Genomic DNA, 19366 nt, shown 5'->3' on the forward strand with positions numbered 1-19366 from the left:
GAGGATGATTGCCTCTTAAGTTAATATCCTGTGGCAACTGAACTTGGGATTGGGTTGATCTAAACTGTAGTAAATGAAATTGTGCATGAAACAGAAAAACAAAGACACGACAGACACCTAATGACTACATAGAGTTGAATACAGGGGATAGGGAGGAGCTAATATTTATGTAGCATATATATTTGTATTGTTTGACTTTTTACAAATGCATATTATGATTTTTTTTTTTTAGAGCCAACTACAATGGGAAAAAGATTCCTGTTTCCCACAGTGGCAGTGCTTGCTTTGTGTGCATCCCAAAACAGATAACCAGAGGAGTAACGAGAAGCGGTGAATAAATAAGTGCTCGTTCAGGGAGCCTGTGGTGCTTTCTTAGACCAGTGAAGAGACATCATGTCAGATGGGAGTACCCTTGCCACACAGCATAATATCATACCCAAAGCACCAATTCTGTGCCAGCTGACCTGGCACCCTCACTTACCAACAGAATGGCCTTGAGCAAGTTACTTCACCTCCATCAACATTCGGTTTCCTCGTCTGTAAAACTGGATATAAATACCTCGTGAATTGTTTTATGATAATGTTAGGAAAGTGCTTCGCCCAGTGACTAACAACCAGCAAATGCTCCAGCACTGAGTCATTGGTGCTGTGAAGAGCCCTGAGCCCTCACCCCCATGCAGGTCTTCAAACAGAGGCCGGGAGGTAGTTGATCCAAGTATTTGTCACAGTGGGTGGGAAATGGAACCTGATGACCTGAGTTCTGAGCCATTCTGCGATTCTGAGATTCGGATTATATATGGAAAAGTCAGTTTGTTTAGTTTCACCTCAAAATAATTTGTTTTTTATTCATTTGTTTTTATAAGATATTCTTTAGAATGCAACACACACTACAAACCAACTCAAGTATTGATGCATTCACAGATTTTTAGTAAGGCTCAGAAAATGATCTAACACTTTTAGCTAACCAAATGCAACATTGTTAGTGTAAAGAATTTTGTGTTAACTCCAATCTCTCGTTAATTCAATTGCATTTTTAAACTCCAAACTAGGCAAGAAACTTCTAAGAAAAGGATTTTGAGGGGGTGGGGGGTTGAATATTCATCCTGCTCCCTTCTTTCTTTATGAAAATGCCACAAAAAGGTTTGACATATCCTTTATATATACAAAACTTTACTCAGACTATTTTGAACTCCATTAAAATGAAGGCTTATTAAAAAATCATGGGCTACCCAGCTCGTAGTGATTGTGCTATTTTACAGATTTGTGACCTTGATCTTAAAGCTTTCAAAAAAATACATTATTATGTGATTTTTTTTCCCATTACACATTGATGATATTTTGGGCACAATTCTTATCTTGTCAGCTATTGAGGAACAGATATAATCAAGGAACTTGGATAAATGAAATGACAGGCAAATGAATTTCCAAGCTCCCACAATCTAAAATTTACCTTCCAGTTCGTGAAGCAGCCCAGTGCTGGCTAATCATTTTCCAAGGGGGCATAAATCCTCCAAACAGGACTGCTCCAAATTAGCCATGACTATATATTTATCCATTTCTCTACATAAAATAGATCAACATTTTTAACCCTTTGCACTCGCTTTTTTCTCGATTCCTTTATTCTAATGCTAACCGTGTCGAGTCACACTCGACATCCGAGTGCAAAAGGTTAAACTTGTGGCATACATATATAATTCAGTATGCACAAGTTGTGTGTGTGTGTGTGTGTGCGTGCATGTGTGTGTGTGTGCGTGTATGTGTGTGTGTGTATTTGACCTGTTGCAGTCTCTAATTTCTCCTTTTGGACCCTAAATTCAAATTCTAGTCAATCTTAGATCACAACTTTCATAAGCAGTAACTTAGATCATACTTTGCAAATCACAATTTAAATCTAGATACAGCCTATTTTAATTTTGTGGCTAAGAGAAGCCGACAGATAGTGGCACTGTATCCGTTGCTCCTTCTTACTCTTATTGAGGCAATCACTGAACTACCATGAGAAGAGTGGGAGGATCCCTAAGAAAGGCCAGCTTGGGTAATCCTGCCAACAAGAAGAGCATTCAGGTCCCTTAATGTTGTTAAGATTTTAATGTGAAAGGAGTCAGCTCTCTACATTAATAGCTCTTTCTTTAAATTGAAATTGTTCTGGATTTGGCATTTCACTTGAAATGACACCACCACCTTATTACATAGAGTAAGCAAGATAAGGAGGATAAATATTTGAAGTCTAGTTTATCTCCATATCCTGGAAAGGGAAAAACAATAGCTTGCCCATGTTCCGGAAACTGACATGCCCTAGGAATCCAAGCATTGCAAGGGCTCTGATGAGGCTGTTTACCCTGTGCCCAGTCTTTGGGCAGCAAGGCACCCAGACAGCCTTGCAGAAGGTCAAGTAGAAAAGACAGCTGCTTTTATTTGTTTACCTTTCTAAAGGAAGAGCAAGGCAATCAGCCGAGTGGCCCAGAGTCTTATTTGGTTTACTTGCACCTGCTGTTACAAACTTTAAAATATTCTTGGGTGTTTTGCCATGGTTCAGTGTTGTAGGTGAAAGGTACAAACCTGAAGTTATTGTCATAATTTGTGTTGATAAAGTGCCTCTGCCGAATTCTGGAATGGATTAGGTGATAGAGAAGCTGCCCATGAGAGCAGCCACCTAAGGGATGTAGCCTGTCTTAAAATGCGATTCTGCAACCTTGATGAGCAGTGCATCCTAGTACTTGACAACCTTGCCAAGAGATGACTCCTTGTGTCTGATCTCATACCTTGCGCTGCATGTAAGCTTTTCACTTGTTGGTTGCTCAGTGGACACACTTCTTCCCTAGCTCTTCATAACCTTAACCTTCTCTAATCAAAGTTAATCTCATATTTTAACATTTTCTTCAACATTAATTCCCCACATATTGCCTCCTAAGTCTCTTTTCTGTTTTCTGTCAGCCCGCCCTGAACTGTCTGTCCATGGCCACCTAAATTTATAAAGCCAAGCATTAAGCTATGCATTCCGTGGAAAGACAAATCAATGCCAGGGACGAAGCATACTTCCTGAATGTCACATGAGGCGCTCTGGGGACCCTCTTTCCAGTGAACGACCATAACTGATGGCAGTTATTTATAAACTAGAGGCCTGGCACACAAAATTCATGCGCGGGTACGATCCCTAGGCCTGGCCTGTGATCAGGGCCATCTTCCTCAGCTGCTGGCAGCTGGCCCCGCCCCCTGCCACCACCCACCCTGGTTCCCCGTTTGAGCCTGCCGGGCCGGGGGGGGGGAGGGGGGGAGTGAAGGAGAACCGAGAGGTTGGCCATTCCCGCCTGCTTGCCGGCCCTGCCCCACCATGGGTCACCCTCTGTGTGTGGGGTGACTGACATGGCGGGGGCCTTGGCCTGGTGCAGCCCATGTGCCCCACCACCCACCCCCGGTCCCCATTCACTGTCGGGCAATGGGAGCCTGCAGGCCAGGGGAAGGGACCGAGAGGTGGTCAGTGCGCCTCATAGTGACTGGTCAAGCGGTCATTCTGGTCATTCCACCGTTAGGGTCAATTTGCATATCACCCTTTTACTATATAGGATTGTTCATTGTCCCAAGGGCATATAGCAAATGAAGAAACATTTATTCAGGATAATCTACTAAAATCTTGAAAGTCTGTGGCACTTGAGCCATGACCCAATCCTTTCCCTACACCAGATCAGAATTAACAAGCCTCACTCTAGGTGGGTGTGGCTGAGAACACTAGATTTCCTTTCCCATCCTTCCCAGTAAAGGGTACAGGAGTTCCCCAGGGGAGCAAGCTGCCAGCATTCTCATTCCACACACCCCTGTTGTGTTGAAAAGGCTAAATTTCAGGTGCCCACAGCCAAGAGGTCAGGGGCTCCCTTCCTTCACCCAGCCACACTCAGACAGTGGAGGCTCTACCCCAGGTATAGCAGGCCAAGAATACTGGGGCCACAGACACCATCACCTCACGTCACTCATAGGGCAGAGGTTCCATAACAGAAGACACAAGCAAAAAGACCAGAGGCTATCGTCCCCACCCACTGCCATGCTCACAAGGTATGAGTACCTGTCCAAAGAAAGCAGGGCACTATCCTCACTCCCATCTTCAGAAGAGTAATTCAGAGAAGCAGAAATGAAAGAGGAGACATTACTACTGACCCTACAGAAATAAAAAGGATCGTGAATGAATAATATAACTTCGATGAAATTGAAAAATTCCTACAAAGACAAAAATGATTGAACCTGACTCAGTAAGAAATAGAAAATTTTAAATGATTTATAAAAATAAGTAGACTGTATTAGTAACTTAAAAACGTCCCACAAAAAAATATTCCCAAGAACAGGTGGTTTCACTAGTAAATTCTACCAAATGTTTAAAGAGGAATTAATAGCAATTCTTCACAAAATTCTTCCAAAAAGTGAAACACTGCCCAACTCATCCTATGAGCCTGATACCAAAACAAGACAAAGACATCATAAGAAAACTATAATCCAATGTCTCTTATGCATATAGATGCAAAAATTCTCAATATTAGCAAACTCAATCTAGCAACATAAAAAGAATGACATGCCATGACTCTTATATAATAATACATTTACCCAAAGTTCCTGGCATGGAGCTTCTAAAACCCTTGGTATATACAAATGCATAATGATATGTATCCACCATTATAGTATCATACAGAATAGTGTCACTGCCCTAAAACCCTTTCTAATCTGCCTATTTATTCTTCTCTCCTGCCTAACCCATGACAATGGCTGATGTTTTTACTGTCTCCATGGTTTCCCCTTTTCCAGAATGTCATATGGTTGGAATCACACAGTACATAGCCTCTTCAGATTGGTTTACTTCACTTAGTAGTATGCATTTAAGATTCTTCCATATCTTTTCATGGCTTGATACCCCATTTTTATTAGTGCCAAATAATATTCTACTACCTGGATTATTCACAGTTTATTTATTCATTCACCTACTGAAGGACATCTTGTTTTCTTCCAAGCTTTGGCAATTGTGAATAAACCTGCTCATTGTGAAAAACATCCACATGCAGGTTTTTATGTGGACATAAGTTTTCAACACATTTGGAAATACCAAGGAGTGCAATCGCTGGATCATATGGTAAGAGCACGTTTAGTTTTGTAAGGAACTGCCAGACTGTCTTCCAAAGTGGCTGTACCATTTTGCATTCCCACCAGCAATGAATGAGAGTTCCCGATGCTCCACATCTTCACCAGCATTTGTTGGTGCTGGTGTTCTAGATTTTGGCCATTCTAATAGTTATGTAGTAGCATCTGGTTGTTTTAATTTGCATTTCCCTGGTGACAAATGATAAGCATCTTCTTAGATGCTTATTTACCATCTGTATCTTTCCTTTGGCGAAGTGTCTGTTGATGTCTTCCCTTTTAAAACCAGGGTGCTCATTTTCTTATACTTGAGTTCTTAGATAACAGTCCTTTATCGGAGATGTCTTTTGCAAATATTTGCTCCCAGTCGGTGGTTTGTCTTCTCCTTCTCTTGATCTAGAACATATTTTATTTCAATTACTGTATTCTTAAACTCCAGAACTTCAATTTGCCTTTTTTTTTTTACAGTTTTTATTTCTTCATTGATATGTTCTATTTAATGCAACATTGTCATCATACCCACCTTCCTTTAGTGCTTTAATCACACTTTAGTTTTGTGAACATATTTATAGTGGCTATTTTGAAGTCATTTTTTGTTAAATCTAACATCTGGTTGCTCTCACAGACAGTTTCTGTTGCCTACTTATTCCCTGGTGTATGGGTCATGCTCTCCTTTTTCATTGCATGCCTCATAATCATTATTTTTTTTGAAAATGATCATTTTCGATAACATATTGTAGCAACTCTGGATACAGGCTCACTGCTTATTATTTGCTTAATTTTAGTGACTGGCTGTATTATTTCATTAAAGTCACACACACCTTGTGAAGCCGCTGATGTTGCTCCCCAGGGAGGCACAGCTTTTTCTTGGCCTACAGTCACCCTGGGATGACTCTGGTATTGGTAGGGTTCCTTCCTCTTTCGCTGATGACATCCAGCTGGAAAACTCATACTAACTTCCAGCTAATTGCTCTATTGTTGTCAACAGTACCCTGGGGCATAAATCTGCAGATGAACCCAATCAAATGGAGGCTCCTTTGAAGGACTAGTTTGTTAGGTCAGTATTTGATATTTGCTCTGACCTCAGGAGGGCTTCTTCCAGATGTCTGACTCCTCAGTTCTCTCCTACAGACTAGCCAGCCTATAGTGTAGGCCAGGCGTCCTCAAACTACGGCCCGCGGGCCACATGCGGGTGTTTTGCCGTTTTGTGTTTTTACTTCAAAATAAGATATGTGCAGTGTGCATAGGAATTTGTTCATAGTTTTTTTTTAAACTAGAGTCCGGCCCTCCAACGGTCTGAGGGACAGTGAACTGGCCCCCTGTTTAAAAAGTTTGAGGACCCCTAGCTCTAGGCTGTGAGTCCAGGCTTACCCATTAAACCCATGAATCCCCTCTCAGTGGCCTTTAATCACAACCTCCACTATCATTGGGGGTGTCTTTACATTTGTGCTTTCTCACCCTCTGTTGTAAATGAATTCAGTTCTTCTGGGAAGAGGTTAGGAGCTAGCTGTTTCCACACCCTGCTTCTCCCCCTCTCCTCCAGTCACAGTCTCCAATGGGGCTCTGGAACTGGATGGCACAGGCAAGCTTCTCTCTGAGTGACGCTCCTGCTCTAGGAGCTGAGTGCTCAGGGCCAAGTGCGGAGGCAGCAGCCTGAGGTCCTCTTGGCTTGCCTCTCCTGGCAAGGAACCACCGCCTAATCAGCCAGGGCAGGGGCAGTCGGGGGGGGGGGGGGGGGCGGGAAGGGGGGGGAGGGAGGAGGGGGGCAGTGTTCTCAGTGCACTTTACCCAAGGAGAGCCTTCATCCCAGGAGCTCGAGCGGGGCAGAAGGGAGCCCCCACCTCTCAACCACACTTGCCCAAGACGAAGTCTCAGCAACAGGTCACTGGGGGTCGGAAACACAGGTCCTGCTCCTCCCAGGAAGGAAGCCCCCCATCTGGGAGCTGAGGGGTGAGGGGTCCTTTGTTCTTGACTGTCGGTCCGAGTGGAGTCCTCCCCTTGCTGAGGTGGAGGGACGAGGGAGAGCGCCATCTTGTTCCAAATGCCACAGGCTCTCAACTTTTTAAGCAGATTTTTGTAGACTTTCTTGAATAGTTTCTTCCTTTCCTGCTTGGCCTTAGGACCGTTCCCAGTGACTTTAAATGGTTGCCTTTTAAAATTTTTGCGAGTTTCACTTGGGAGCTGATCAGCAGGGTTCACACAGTCCTCCTGAAAGTCAACCCCCCTCTTCTGATACAGTGATTCCAGTGTCATGGATACTTGTGTTGAACTCTAGGCGAGGACCTCACACTCATGAGCTACTTCTTTCCTTTATGATTGTCCATTTTAGCCATCTCTGGAGTCTTCCTGGGTCTCTTAATGTTGTCAAAGAAAGAAGGTGTTTACCCAATCACTGATGAACAGTCAAGTGGCCCTTGTAGAAATTCCAAAACAGCCCTCCTGAGGCCAAAAACTCATGTGGCTGACCATGGTTCAAACTGTGTGTGTGTGTGTGTGTGTGTGTGTGTGTGTGTGTGTGTGTGTGTCTCACAAAGACTTGACAAGAATTCTACTTATTTTGCTTTAGTCTGTTCAGGCTGCAATAAGAAAATATCGCCGACTGGGTAGCTTGTAGGCTACAGAAGTTTGCTTTTCACAGTTCTGGAGGCTGAAAGTCCAAGCTCAAGGTGCCAGCAGGATCAGGTTCTGGCGAAAACCCTCTCTGCAGGGTTGCAGTCAGCCCGTTTCTCTCTGTACCCTCAATGGTGGGAAGGGGAGAGCTAACTCTCCGGGGTGTCTTTTATAAGAGCATTAATCCCACTCCCAAGGGCACTACCATCATGACCTCAGCACCTCTCCAAGGCCTCACCTCCTAAGACCATCACATTGGGGGGTAGGGTTTCAACAGATGAATTTGCGGGGTGGGCAGGACACAAACATTCAGACCACAGCACTTACATCTCTAGTTGTTAATTCCACTTGACACATAGCCCAAATTATTAAATTGATGTTTCCCAACGTATGTTCCAGGAAATGCTAGTCTAAAGAGATTACATGGAAAAAGAGATTCCTTGCTTAATAATTTTCAGGTTGCATAAAAATAATTACAGAGGAAGCTTAGCTTCCATTCTTACTAGATGTCAGGAGTAAAACTCTAAGAATGAGCCTTCCTGAAGAATGATTAATAACTTATCCATTACACTAAAGCCAAGCATGAGCAAGCCATATGATTCCATCCTTTTTGAGGATGGAGAAGCTGAGCCAGTGAAATGGAAACTGTACCAGGTTGGATAGTGTCCCCTCCTCCCCCGTAATTCATGTCCACCTGGAGCTTCAGATATGACCTTATTTGGAAATAGGGTCTTTGCCTATGAAATTTATTAAGATGAGGTCATAATGTATTAGAGTGGTGTATCCAATGACCAGCGTCCTTACAAAAAGAGGGAAACTTGGACACAGACACACTGGTGAGAAGGCCATGTGAAGACACAGAGACACACAGGGAGAAGGCTGTACAAAGACAGAGGCAAAGATTGAGAGATGCATCAAGAGCTAAAGAATACCAAGAATTTCCAGAAGCCACCAGAAGCTGGGGGGAAAGAAATGGAACAATGCTGGAACCTCAGGCGCAGCCTGGCCCTATCAAAACCTAAGTTCATTCTTACAGCCTCCAGAACAGAGATAAAACACTGCTGTTGTTTTAAGGTTGCTCCAGAAACCTTAGGTAAGAACTACAGTCATTATTTACATTAACTCTTTGCAAATATTTACCGTTGTTTTAAGACAACAACAACAACAACAACAACGCAATATTGTTTTCTAACTGAGTGGCACTTGCCTAAATTTTACCTAAGAAATACAGTTGATTTAGGGATGTCCCAATCCCACAGGCACTGGTTTTATTCTTGCCAATGGATAATTATGTTCTCTGACAAAATGGTGGGTATTCATCTCTCGTGGGTCAGATGCTCATGAATTCAGAGTAAATTCTGTATACTCTTTCCAGCACAGATTAATTTTTAAAAATTTATTTATAAAAAAATTATATAAACATTATTAAGCATTTCTTCAGACTTCTGCAGTTAACAAGTTTGTTTATTTTGTTCTCATTTTCTGGAAGATTGCCAAATGCGAGCCCAGCCTGCTCTGAAAATAAGGCCCTTTAATTAACTAATCCTTTGGAGACAACATATGGTAACCAGATTAAAGATTAAAACAAGGACACAGAATAGCTGTCAAAGGACTGTTAGCTCCCCTCTTCCCGGCCTCAGACCAGCACAGCCGAACATGACCTCACTCACGGCTGGCTGCCGGCCCCCAGGCAAGTGAGAAAGGCCTCCAGGAAGGTTCATGAGTACTTATCCCACCCACCTCCTTCTTTTAGAATATTCCTTTGGAGGTTGTGATTCTGATTGGGGGCGGGGTTGAAAAGGGATCTTTTGAAGATAACTTGAGTTTCCCCAAAAAATATTTCCTTTACATTTAGCCATCGGAATAAGCTAGAACCTCTGTAAATATTTCCTTTACATTTAGCCATCAGAATAAGCTAGAACTCAACGGGCGTGGCTCAGCGGTTGAGTGTCGACTTATGAACTAGGACAATGGTCGGCAAACTCATTAGTCAACAGAGCCAAATATCAACAGTACAACGATTGAAATTTCTTCTGAGAGCCAAAAACTGACTTCTGCGCATGGGCCACGAAGTTTCAATCGCATTGTACGTGAGCGCCCGCACATGGTATTTTGTGGAAGAGCCACACTCAAGGGGCCAAAGAGCCGCATGTGGCTCGCAAGCCATGGTTTGCCGACCACTGAACTAGGAGGTCACGGTTCAGTTCCCGGTCAGGGCACGTGCCTGGGTTGCGGGTTGCTCCCCAGTGGGGGGAAAGAGGAGCGTGCATCTCTCTCATCCTTGATGGTGTCTATCTCTCTCTCCCTCTTCCTTTCTCTCTGAAATCAATAAAAATATATTAAAAATAAATAACAAAATGAAATAAAAATGTAGATGGTCCCAAAGGCATAGAATAGTGTTCTTGTTCTTGGGTTGGGGAGCAGCAGTGGCCCCCTGTCCCATGGAGGGAAGGCCAGCAAGGTCTCTGGTTAAGGAAACATCTAACGTTATTTGCTGTCAGGTAAGGACTAGGTGCAGACGATGCAAACCAGGGCGGGGCCAAGGGAAACGCAGCTGCTTGGAAAGCACGTGGGGCTTGTCCATCTCTCCTCCTAGAGTCTACACACACCCGCTTCCTAAACCCTCCCCTGGAAGGCTCGCCTCGCTGGGAAGGTCAGAGATACATTCGGCAGCAAATCTCTTCCTTTTGTCTCCTGGGTGCCTTCCCATTTGTAAAAGATGCTGGGTAATCTTTTTACACACTGACATACCCTTGCCTCTGTCACGTCCATCGAGTTCATGTTCTGATAGAAATGCACAGTGAGCTGTGTGATTTTTGCAAGAAAGAAGCCAGAGTGATGGGTTTGGTCCGAATCCATTCCAGAGGTTCTAGCTTATTCTGACGGCTAAAGAAGCGTGACATGAATCTCAGTGCCTCATGCAATCACTGTCCTGTCCCCACCCCCTTCTCCCCACTCCACTCCCAGCAGCACTCAGTGGTCCTGACTATGTGGGAGGCAGAATAACGCCCCTCAGAGATGCCCATATCCCAATCCTGGAACCGTGAATGTGGCACCAAGATACTTCCTTGGTGGCTTCGAGGACCCGGAAAAGGCGGAACATTCTTTCCTAGCGGCTCCCCAAGGAAGGCAGCCCACCATGTCACCAGGCTCCCCACTCGGCGGGTGGACTTCTGACCTCCAGGTCTGCGAGACAGTAAATGTGTGTTGTTTGAAGCCACCGAGATGGTGGTAATTTATTACAACAGCATAGAAAACGAATACAGGTAGGAAGTTCTAGTTTAAAAAAAGAGAGAGAGAGAGAGAAAAGAGCGGGGAGGAAGGAAAGAAAAGGAGTCCCTTCTGCGATAGCCCAACCTACTTTTCAGAGCCCTCTCCTGGCAGAGACTGGTCAGTGAGTGAAGGCCGGGCCGTGTGCGCCCTGGACCCCATCAGCCGGGCGGAAGGCACTCGCTGATTCCCGAGGGTTGTCATGGTTTCCAGAGTTCGCGTTTTCTTTCTTACCATCATCCTGCATTCACCCTCGCCCCGTACAGATGCTCCTCGACTTACAATGGGGTTAAGCCCGCATCAACCCAGTTGAAAAGAATACACCTTACCTACCAAACACCACAGCTTAGCCTCGTCTACCTTAAACGCATGCAGGACACTCGCAGGAGCCTTCAGGCAAAGTCATCTAACGCAAGGCATGCACTGGAGAGGGGTGGTTTATCCTTGTGATCACCTGACTGGCAGCCGCAGCGGGCTGACCAGCATCCGGGAGAGTATCGTCCTGCAATTGGCTAGGCCAGGAAAAGGTCAGAATCCAAAGTACAGTTTTTACTGCGTGTTTTTCATGCTCACACCATCGTAAAGTCAAAAACTGTAAGTCAACTCATGGTAAGTTGGAACCCGTCTATATGCAAGTGTGCCACTTATAACCACACATCCAGCATTAGGTCTCAATCTAGCTGTACCCACAGAGCCAGCTCAGAATGGCCCCATCCTGTTAAATGAGATGCTGAATTGCTTTTCAGAGACCACAGACCAGTAGTGCAGCTGAAGCATGCGCAGAAGGGAACTTTGACCTCCGGCTCCACCTGGAACCAAAGTCTCACTCGCACCCCTCCCCCAACAACCCCCTCACCCCTCACACACACACACACAAATGGAACCAAAGGACCAGGACAAAACCAGAATTGAACCCTGAACCCTTTCAGAAGCAAAGGGTCCATTGTCCAGGAAGATCCAGGAAGACACCCTTTTACCATAAATGGCCAAGTTCCTCCAATTAAAACTTGTCCCACCAGCACTTTGCATGCCTGCTCCCTCTAACCCCCTAAAAACCCAAACCTAGTCCACTGAGCAAGACGGATTTGAGGCACCATTAGGTCTTCTGTCTTCTTGATCAATAAACCTTACTCCAAACTCTGATGTTTTGAGTTTCAACCTTTTTTTTTAAAATTGTCACCTGAAGATATGTTTAGGGAGAGGAAGGAGGGGGAGGAGGAGGGGGAGGAGGGGGGAAAGAAGAAAGGAGGGAGGGAGGGAGACAGGGAGAGAAACTATGCACCCCGACCGGGGATCGAACCATCGAACCTGCAGCCTTTTAGTGTACAGGATGATGCTCCAACCAATGAGCCACCCGGCCAGGGCGATTTGGGGCCATTTGAAGCATTAGGCACTCAAACTTGGGTTCAGCAACACAGCCTGGGCTTTAAAAAGTGGTGGATGAAAAAAGGTCTTCTCCTTTAAACTCCATTCTGTTACGTAGAGTAAAAAGGATTACTGAGAGAACACGAGAGAATCACCCATTTTGTGGGAGGCAAGCCCGTCACGGCCATGAAGCCCAAACTTGTCATGGCATCCCGACTACGGAGGTCACGGTGGCTGGCCAGCCAACGGAAGGGCAGCAGCATGCTTGGGGGGCACGTGCAGGGGGGAAGGCATTCTTTGTGTTGATTCTCATAGTGTGTTCCCAAGCTCTTATTCTGCCTCTCGAGCCCTTTGCAGTGACACGCACACCTTCACGAATCAGCAGTGAAACCAGACGCACCACTGCATCGGGGCCCGTCTCCCCGCAAAAGGCGGCGTCCCATCTAAGCGCGGCCCAGACCTGCATGCGATTTGCACGTTCGGGCGAGCGGGGCGTTTTCAAATGCAGCACGCACGACAGTGTCAAGTGAACCCACGTCAGGAAGAAACACACACTCCCACTGGGAGACAGCTGGGCCGCTTGCAAAATGCAACTAAATATGGAAAGTTCTAAATCTCCCTGTAAAGACCACCCGTCTCTGAAGGAGCCCTGGGTACATCCTGCTGGCCATCTGGATAAATCACTTCACATCTTCTTCTCCAAGCAGAGGACCCTCTCCCTCACCTCCATTTGGTTCCCATCACCCTGCTATTGGGTGGTACCCTGCAGGGAACACCCCAGAGGAGCTGGCTGGCCCACCTTATGCCACCTCAGAGCACAGCCAGGTCGGGGGGAGACTCCCCCTCACCCCGGACTTAGGAAAAGCACATGTTGCCTTGGGCCTTTGGAAGGTCGGGTGTATTAGCTGGGCCCCCAAAGTGGGAAAGGACAGCCTGGGGGAGCTGGTCGGAGGACTCAGGAGATCACAGGACTGTGGGGACTTAGTAACTGATCCATCGTGTTCTCAGGGGGATCCGGCCCATGGAGCCTGCGACTGACCCACAGTCCCATGGCTAATGGCAGAACTGGCTTAGAACCCAGGCGATCAGAAAGGCCGTCCAGGGCTCTTCGTCCCAGGGAACCCATCATGGTGGTCTTGATTGTACCACGGGTCCCCTAGCGCTGCCGAGAAACTCACCCTGCCGTGTTCTGGGCCTACGTGTTAGAAAAAATGGGAAAAATGACGTCCTTTCATCTATTGTTTACTTTGCCTCCACACTGATAAAATGTTTGTGTGCCCATAACAAAATGCGCTCGCTTCCCACGAGATTAAATCTGGTATTTACTCAGGGCTTCAACCTGGGCACACAGGAGGCGTCCTTGCCGCCTGGTTTCCTCCTAGGAAGGGTGGTGGAGGGCAGAGAGCTCGCAGATGGAGGCATTTGCGCTGTCACTTTGCTCAGAAATCCCTGGACGCCAGCCGAGGCTTTTCTATTGGTGCCCGGCCCTGGTGTAAGTGGTGATGCTACCTCTGCCCTCTTATCTTCACAACACCACCAGGAAGTGAGCACTGTCGTTATCCCATTGACCGAGGAGGGAACGGAACCAAGGAGCCGTTAAGTGACGCACCCGGAGGTACCCAGACAGAGCTGCGGAGCCAAGACTCAAACCCAGGCCCCTGCGACTCCTGGGCCAGCAACACTGCCTCATCGTGGGCAACAAAACCCATTTCATTAAAAGGTCCATTTAGAATCGGACGCATTTCAGACAGACATAAACCACAGTATAAAAAGGTCTTGGGAGGCAGTGTTAAAATTATAGATGAGAGCCCTAGCCAGTTTGGCTCGGTGGTTAGAGCATCGGCCCACGGAATGAAGGGTCCTGGGTTCGATTCCAATCCGGGGCACGTACCTCAGTTGCAGCTCAACCCCCACCCATGTTGGGGTACATGTGGGAGGCAACCAGTTGATGTGTTTCTCTCACATCGATGTTTCTCTCTCTCTGTCTCTCCCCCTCCCTTCCACTCTGTCTAAAAAAAATCAATGGGAACAATATCCTCAGGTGAGGATTAACAAAAAGAAAAATGATATATAGAGTACAAATACTTATCATTTTTCCATTTGAGCAAACTGCCAAAAGACCTCCTTTGCCCAAGCAAATTTCTATTTCTCTCAATTGAAAGTAAAGGAACTACATTTCCTATATAATACATAGCCTACCCCTGACCTCATGGGCACTCAGTTCGTCCTTGACTTCTTATCTGAAAGATGACCCATCTTCATTAAAATACAAGAAAGAAGTTTTAAAGAGCAACAAATTGGACAATCAATGCATCTTTCCTGCCTGAAAATAAAGTTTCAGTAACAGACTCCCAGTCCAGTTAGAGGGCATCACAAAGCCACACCCAGCACCCATTCAAGTCCCTCACTGTCCTCACCTAAGAAACAAACATCTGGCTGCCGAAAAGCCAGGTGTCGTCAATGTTGGTGCCTGGCATTTATTTCTGTTTGCCATCCAGACGGATTTTCTCTTTGATGTCCCTTTCTTTTGCATGAGCGGGTACATTGTAATTTAATTGGAGGCATCATCGACCTGGCTTTTAAAACCAACTTCAACCAAACAGCTGTAGTCTCCAAGCAGGGCAGGGCTGTGGGAAAAGTAGCTCCTTCTCAGCTGAAAACAGGTCTCTGCAGTGCTTGCTCATCACCCTCTGGACAATCACTGAGTTTTGGAGGGTGGGGTTGCTTTGTCATCGGAGGAAAGGGTAGGCTCCTTTCATGAGCTGTCTTTCCAGGCAGGGCCGGTCAGCTGGGTGTGAATGCAGTGCTCCTGTTTAGCCGGGGCGTGTGCAGAAGAAAGGGGAAGGAGACGCTCCCTGCAGAGCTAGGGGACAGAGATGTGCCACAGGGACCGTTGAGGGCCTGGGACCCTGCCTGCTGATGTACCTCTGATTCGGGGCAAGGCCGGGTGAGAAAGTATAAAGAAAGCATAGTTTAGCCCTAGCCAGCTTGGTTCAGTGGATAGAGCGTTGGCCTGAGGACCAAAAGGTCCCGGGTCCGATTCGTGTCAAGGGCACGCACCTCGATTGCAGACTTCTCCTTGGCCCAGGCCCTGGTCGGGGCTTGTGCAGGAGGCAACCAATCCATTGGTATTTCTCTCTGTTTTTCCCTCTCTCTTCCACTTTCTCTAAAAATCAATGGAAAAATACCCTCAGGTAAGGATTTAAAAAAAAATCTACATATATATAAAAGCCAAGTGACCAGAACGACCGGTCGCTATGAAGCACACTGTGATGACCAACCATCCCGATTGGGCCCCTGATTGGCAGCCCCCAATCTCCCGTGGCCCCACCCCTGATCACATCTCCCCCTGATTGAAGGCAGGGCCAGCCAGCCAACCTCCCCCATCTCCTTCCCCCTGCCGGTCTGGCCCCAATGGGCCCCCAATGGGGCAGGCCTGCTGGACCCCACCCATGCACAAATTCGTGCACCGGGCCTCTAGTAAATAAATAAAAGCACAGTTTACATGGGGAAGAGTTCTGAAGCCTTGTTTATGCCGAGGAATGGCAGAAGGTTCTGAAATCACCGGAGTGCTTGGGAGAGTCAACCGCCCAGGGTGAGGAGGGAGTGATGTGATAAGACCCCTCTGAGAAGTCTGACAGCCACAGCGGAACCACAGCACCAGGTCTAATCTTTGCATGTCCTTCTGAAATTGCTCCCCCAAATGCCACATGACCTGGGGCATGTTGATGCTGACCCCTGAAGCAACCAGAGGCATGGGCCAGGGAGGAACCCGCCCACGATTTGGAGGTCAGGCAGATGTCCACAAGACCTCAAAGAGGCTGCCTGAGAAACGAATAAAATTCACACAGCCTCCATGGTCCCACCTACAGAGCCCAGAGGATCTGAATTCTCCTCCTTCGTGTTGATGTGCAAATCCAAGTGGATTAAGAAAATAATTTTAAAGTCTTTTTAAAGAAATACTTGAGTCCATAAACCCCACTGAGTCACGGTGTGGAATGCATCCTAGTAACTGGAATCATTTGAGCAGGACATGGCTTAAGGCAGTGGTCGGCAAACTCATTAGTCAACAGAGCCAAATATCAACAGTACAACGATTGAAATTTCTTTTGAGAGCCAAATTTTTTAAACTTAAACTTCTTCTAATGCCACTTCTTCAAAATAGACTCGCCCAGGCCGTGGTATTTTGTGGAAGAGCCACACTCAAGGGGCCAAAGAGCCGCATGTGGCTCTCGAGCCGCAGTTTGCCAACCACGGGCTTAAGGAAACCCAGGTGTGTATTAAGGGGCTGCGCTTTGGTCTTCTCCCCATCAGAACCACAGGCTGGAATCTGATTGAAAATGATTGACGGAAACACTTTCACTAGGTTAAGCAACAAGAACTTCTTCTGCTTCCTCACTAGATTAAGAGAATAAACACCCCATAGACGGAAATGTCAAAACCAATTACACAGACCGCTCAGAACTCCTTTTCCCTTTTTCAGGAGCCGTCAGCATTATCATTATCATGAATCAAGGCAAAGCTTGCAACGTTGCAGCTATGCAAAACGTTCATGGAATCGGTTAATCCTGATGTTGTCCTCTTTGTTCCTTTTCAGTTCCCTTTAAAAAATGTTTTTCCCCCCAACATCTCCCACTTCAGGAAAGACTTTGACAACCCCTCATAAGCCTGCAAAATTTGTGACAGATCTATGATTATATTTAAGCAGCCTTGTCAGGGGAAGCACACTCATGCTTTCTCTGTTGCCCTGATTTAAAAGGGTGCAGTGAACTCACTGATGTTCTAATGAGAGCTTTCTGCACCTGGGAAAAAAGGGGGGAGGCCCAGCTGGTTTGGCTCAGTGGATAGAGCATCGGCCTGTGGACTGAAGGGCAGGTAACCTCAGTTACAGGCTTGATCCCCGGTCCTGGTTGGGGCATGTGCCGGAGGCAAGCAATCGACGTGTCTCTCTCACATCGCTGTTTCTCAGACTCCTGGTTACAGGGAAGAGCTGGACAACCATTAGACTTGTCCGTAAATGGAGTGGACAGAAAAAAAATATCATGCACTCCCCATCACCGGAAGTTTTCAAGCACAGGCTCGGTGATCAATTGGCAAAGAGTGTGTGGAAAGTGTCGTTCCTTCGGGTTAGAGATGAAACTAGATAGCTAAAGGCTAAAGGTGCCTTCCCACTTTAAGGATCTAGGATTCCATGGCCCTGGATGATCAATAACCCCCTCCAGGTCTCACCTTTCTTCTCTGAAAATGAGGACCTTGACACAAAGTAGGTATCTAAGGTCTTTTCCAGCCTGAGATGGTATAAACTGGTGCATGTTGAGGGCCATGCTCAGGTTTTGAACTCACTGTCCAACCTGGAGGAAGCCACTGAACTTCTCCGGGCCTTGCTCTGAGGTCTTTCCTAGAATCCACAGATAAGATTGGGCCCTTGGAGAGCATGAGCCCGTCAAGTGCTTAAAGCACCACTGCAGAAGGCAGTAGGTCACACGCCTGAAGTCAAAACATTGATCAAACAGAAGTTTTCTAATCTCATTTCAGACAGTATCAGTCAATGAGAGCATTGGGACAATGCCTTAGCGTTCCTTGTCATAGACTTTAAGGGCACTTGCTGTGAAGCTCATGTTGAACTTGGTTAGAGGGGATGTCTCAGGTCTAAACAGGAAACTCCCTGAGAAGGGAGGAGGCACAGTGCCTGCTTCATGCCTAGAAGGCTGATATGCCCTGCCTCATCTCAGGGACTGGGCTTCCCAGCCCCATTAGTGTTTAGTATACAGTTGGTGCTCAAAAACATTTGGATGAACAAAATTAAGTTTTATTGAGAAAAGATGGCTTTTTTAACAAGTCTGTTCTATATTTATATGGCCACTTCAAATGTGCACATTATATATAACATCTCTTTAAATTACCTTGACAATTGGAGCTGAAACACCAGTAAGGCAAAGTCTTTGGGGGTGGGAGGAGAGGGGGGAGAACAGCTGTGACAGCAGAGGGACATATGTCAGGCTACCAGCTGGAAAAGCCCTGGATGCCTTGAGGCCATTCCCTGACATGCTCTCTAATTTCTGATTAAATCTGTCCCTAACAGAGTGAACATTTGCCTCTTGTCCCCACGCAAGAGAAAAGGTGTTCGCACTAATCTGAAAAGCAATGTTGACCTATTTTCCTCTCTAAGTTTTGGGGAATGAGAGAGCATGGCTCCTTTTACTTATAAAACTAAAATGCAAAGACTTTAAAGGTTTGGGTCTCCGGCCCCCCACTAGCCAGAGCTCCTGCCTAGCAGGGCTGACACTGGGTATAGTGGTGAAATGGCTGAGAGGATCTCTCTGATTCTGTCCCACTCCCCAGGGCCTTCTCCTAGTATCTTCCCACTCATCCCCAATACTTGTTCCAAGTCCCAGTGATATCATCCCCTAAGCATTCTATTGGTGTCCATTTCATGAGATTCAGTCTCCCATTCAGCTCCACAGCCCAGTGCTCCTGGACACGCTTAAACATCTTGGTACACCATCTGAAGTGGGGCTTCAAGTGATTGATGAAGATGTAGCTGATATATGGCCTGTGTTCCCCTTCCAAGGACAGATACTTTGTCATAAGACTCAAGTCCAAAGAATGACCCTGTCTGAGGCAGAGAAGGAAGGAGGCAGAGCAATGGATTGGGTGCAGAAAACCCTGCATGACATTCAGCTTTTCCTGACCAGTAGTCAGGACACATCGACTCAACAGAGAATGGAATATATTAAATCAGAGATACTTTGAAAAACACAGGCTATATGATTGACAAATATATGTTTCACTAACTTTTACTTGTAATACTAATCATGTCCTCTACTAACAATTGTTTCTCCAATTCTTCAAAGGATTTGCTAGATGGGGAGCTGGTCTGTACTCCATTGAAGGAATCTAGTTGGAGCTCTAGTTATTTGCATATAAGGTTTATCTCTGATTAGACTGTACATTCATTGATAGCAAGGATCTTGTTGCCCTAATAATCTCAACATCCATAGTTCAT

The 19366-nt window shown here is 46.2% G+C and overlaps 1 long non-coding RNA gene across 8 annotated transcripts in view; it reads right to left on the reverse strand.

Annotated features, from left to right (window-relative positions):
• LOC307112416 overlaps positions 1 to 19366 on the reverse strand; it is a 101691-nt gene that overhangs the window by 26700 nt on the left and 55625 nt on the right. For 7 of the 8 annotated variants that reach the window (XR_013814701.1, XR_013814702.1, XR_013814703.1 and 4 more), the window contains one exon: positions 482 to 545. The exons of the other annotated variant lie outside the window; for it this stretch is intronic. This is a non-coding gene — a long non-coding RNA (uncharacterized lncRNA). The remainder of the gene's footprint in view (positions 1 to 481; positions 546 to 19366) is intronic. 8 annotated transcript variants of the gene reach the window in all.

The sequence above is a fragment of the Cnephaeus nilssonii genome, assembly GCF_951640355.1.
Source record: "Cnephaeus nilssonii genome assembly, chromosome: 16".
In the NCBI taxonomy this organism is placed as follows: domain Eukaryota; kingdom Metazoa; phylum Chordata; class Mammalia; order Chiroptera; family Vespertilionidae; genus Cnephaeus; species Cnephaeus nilssonii.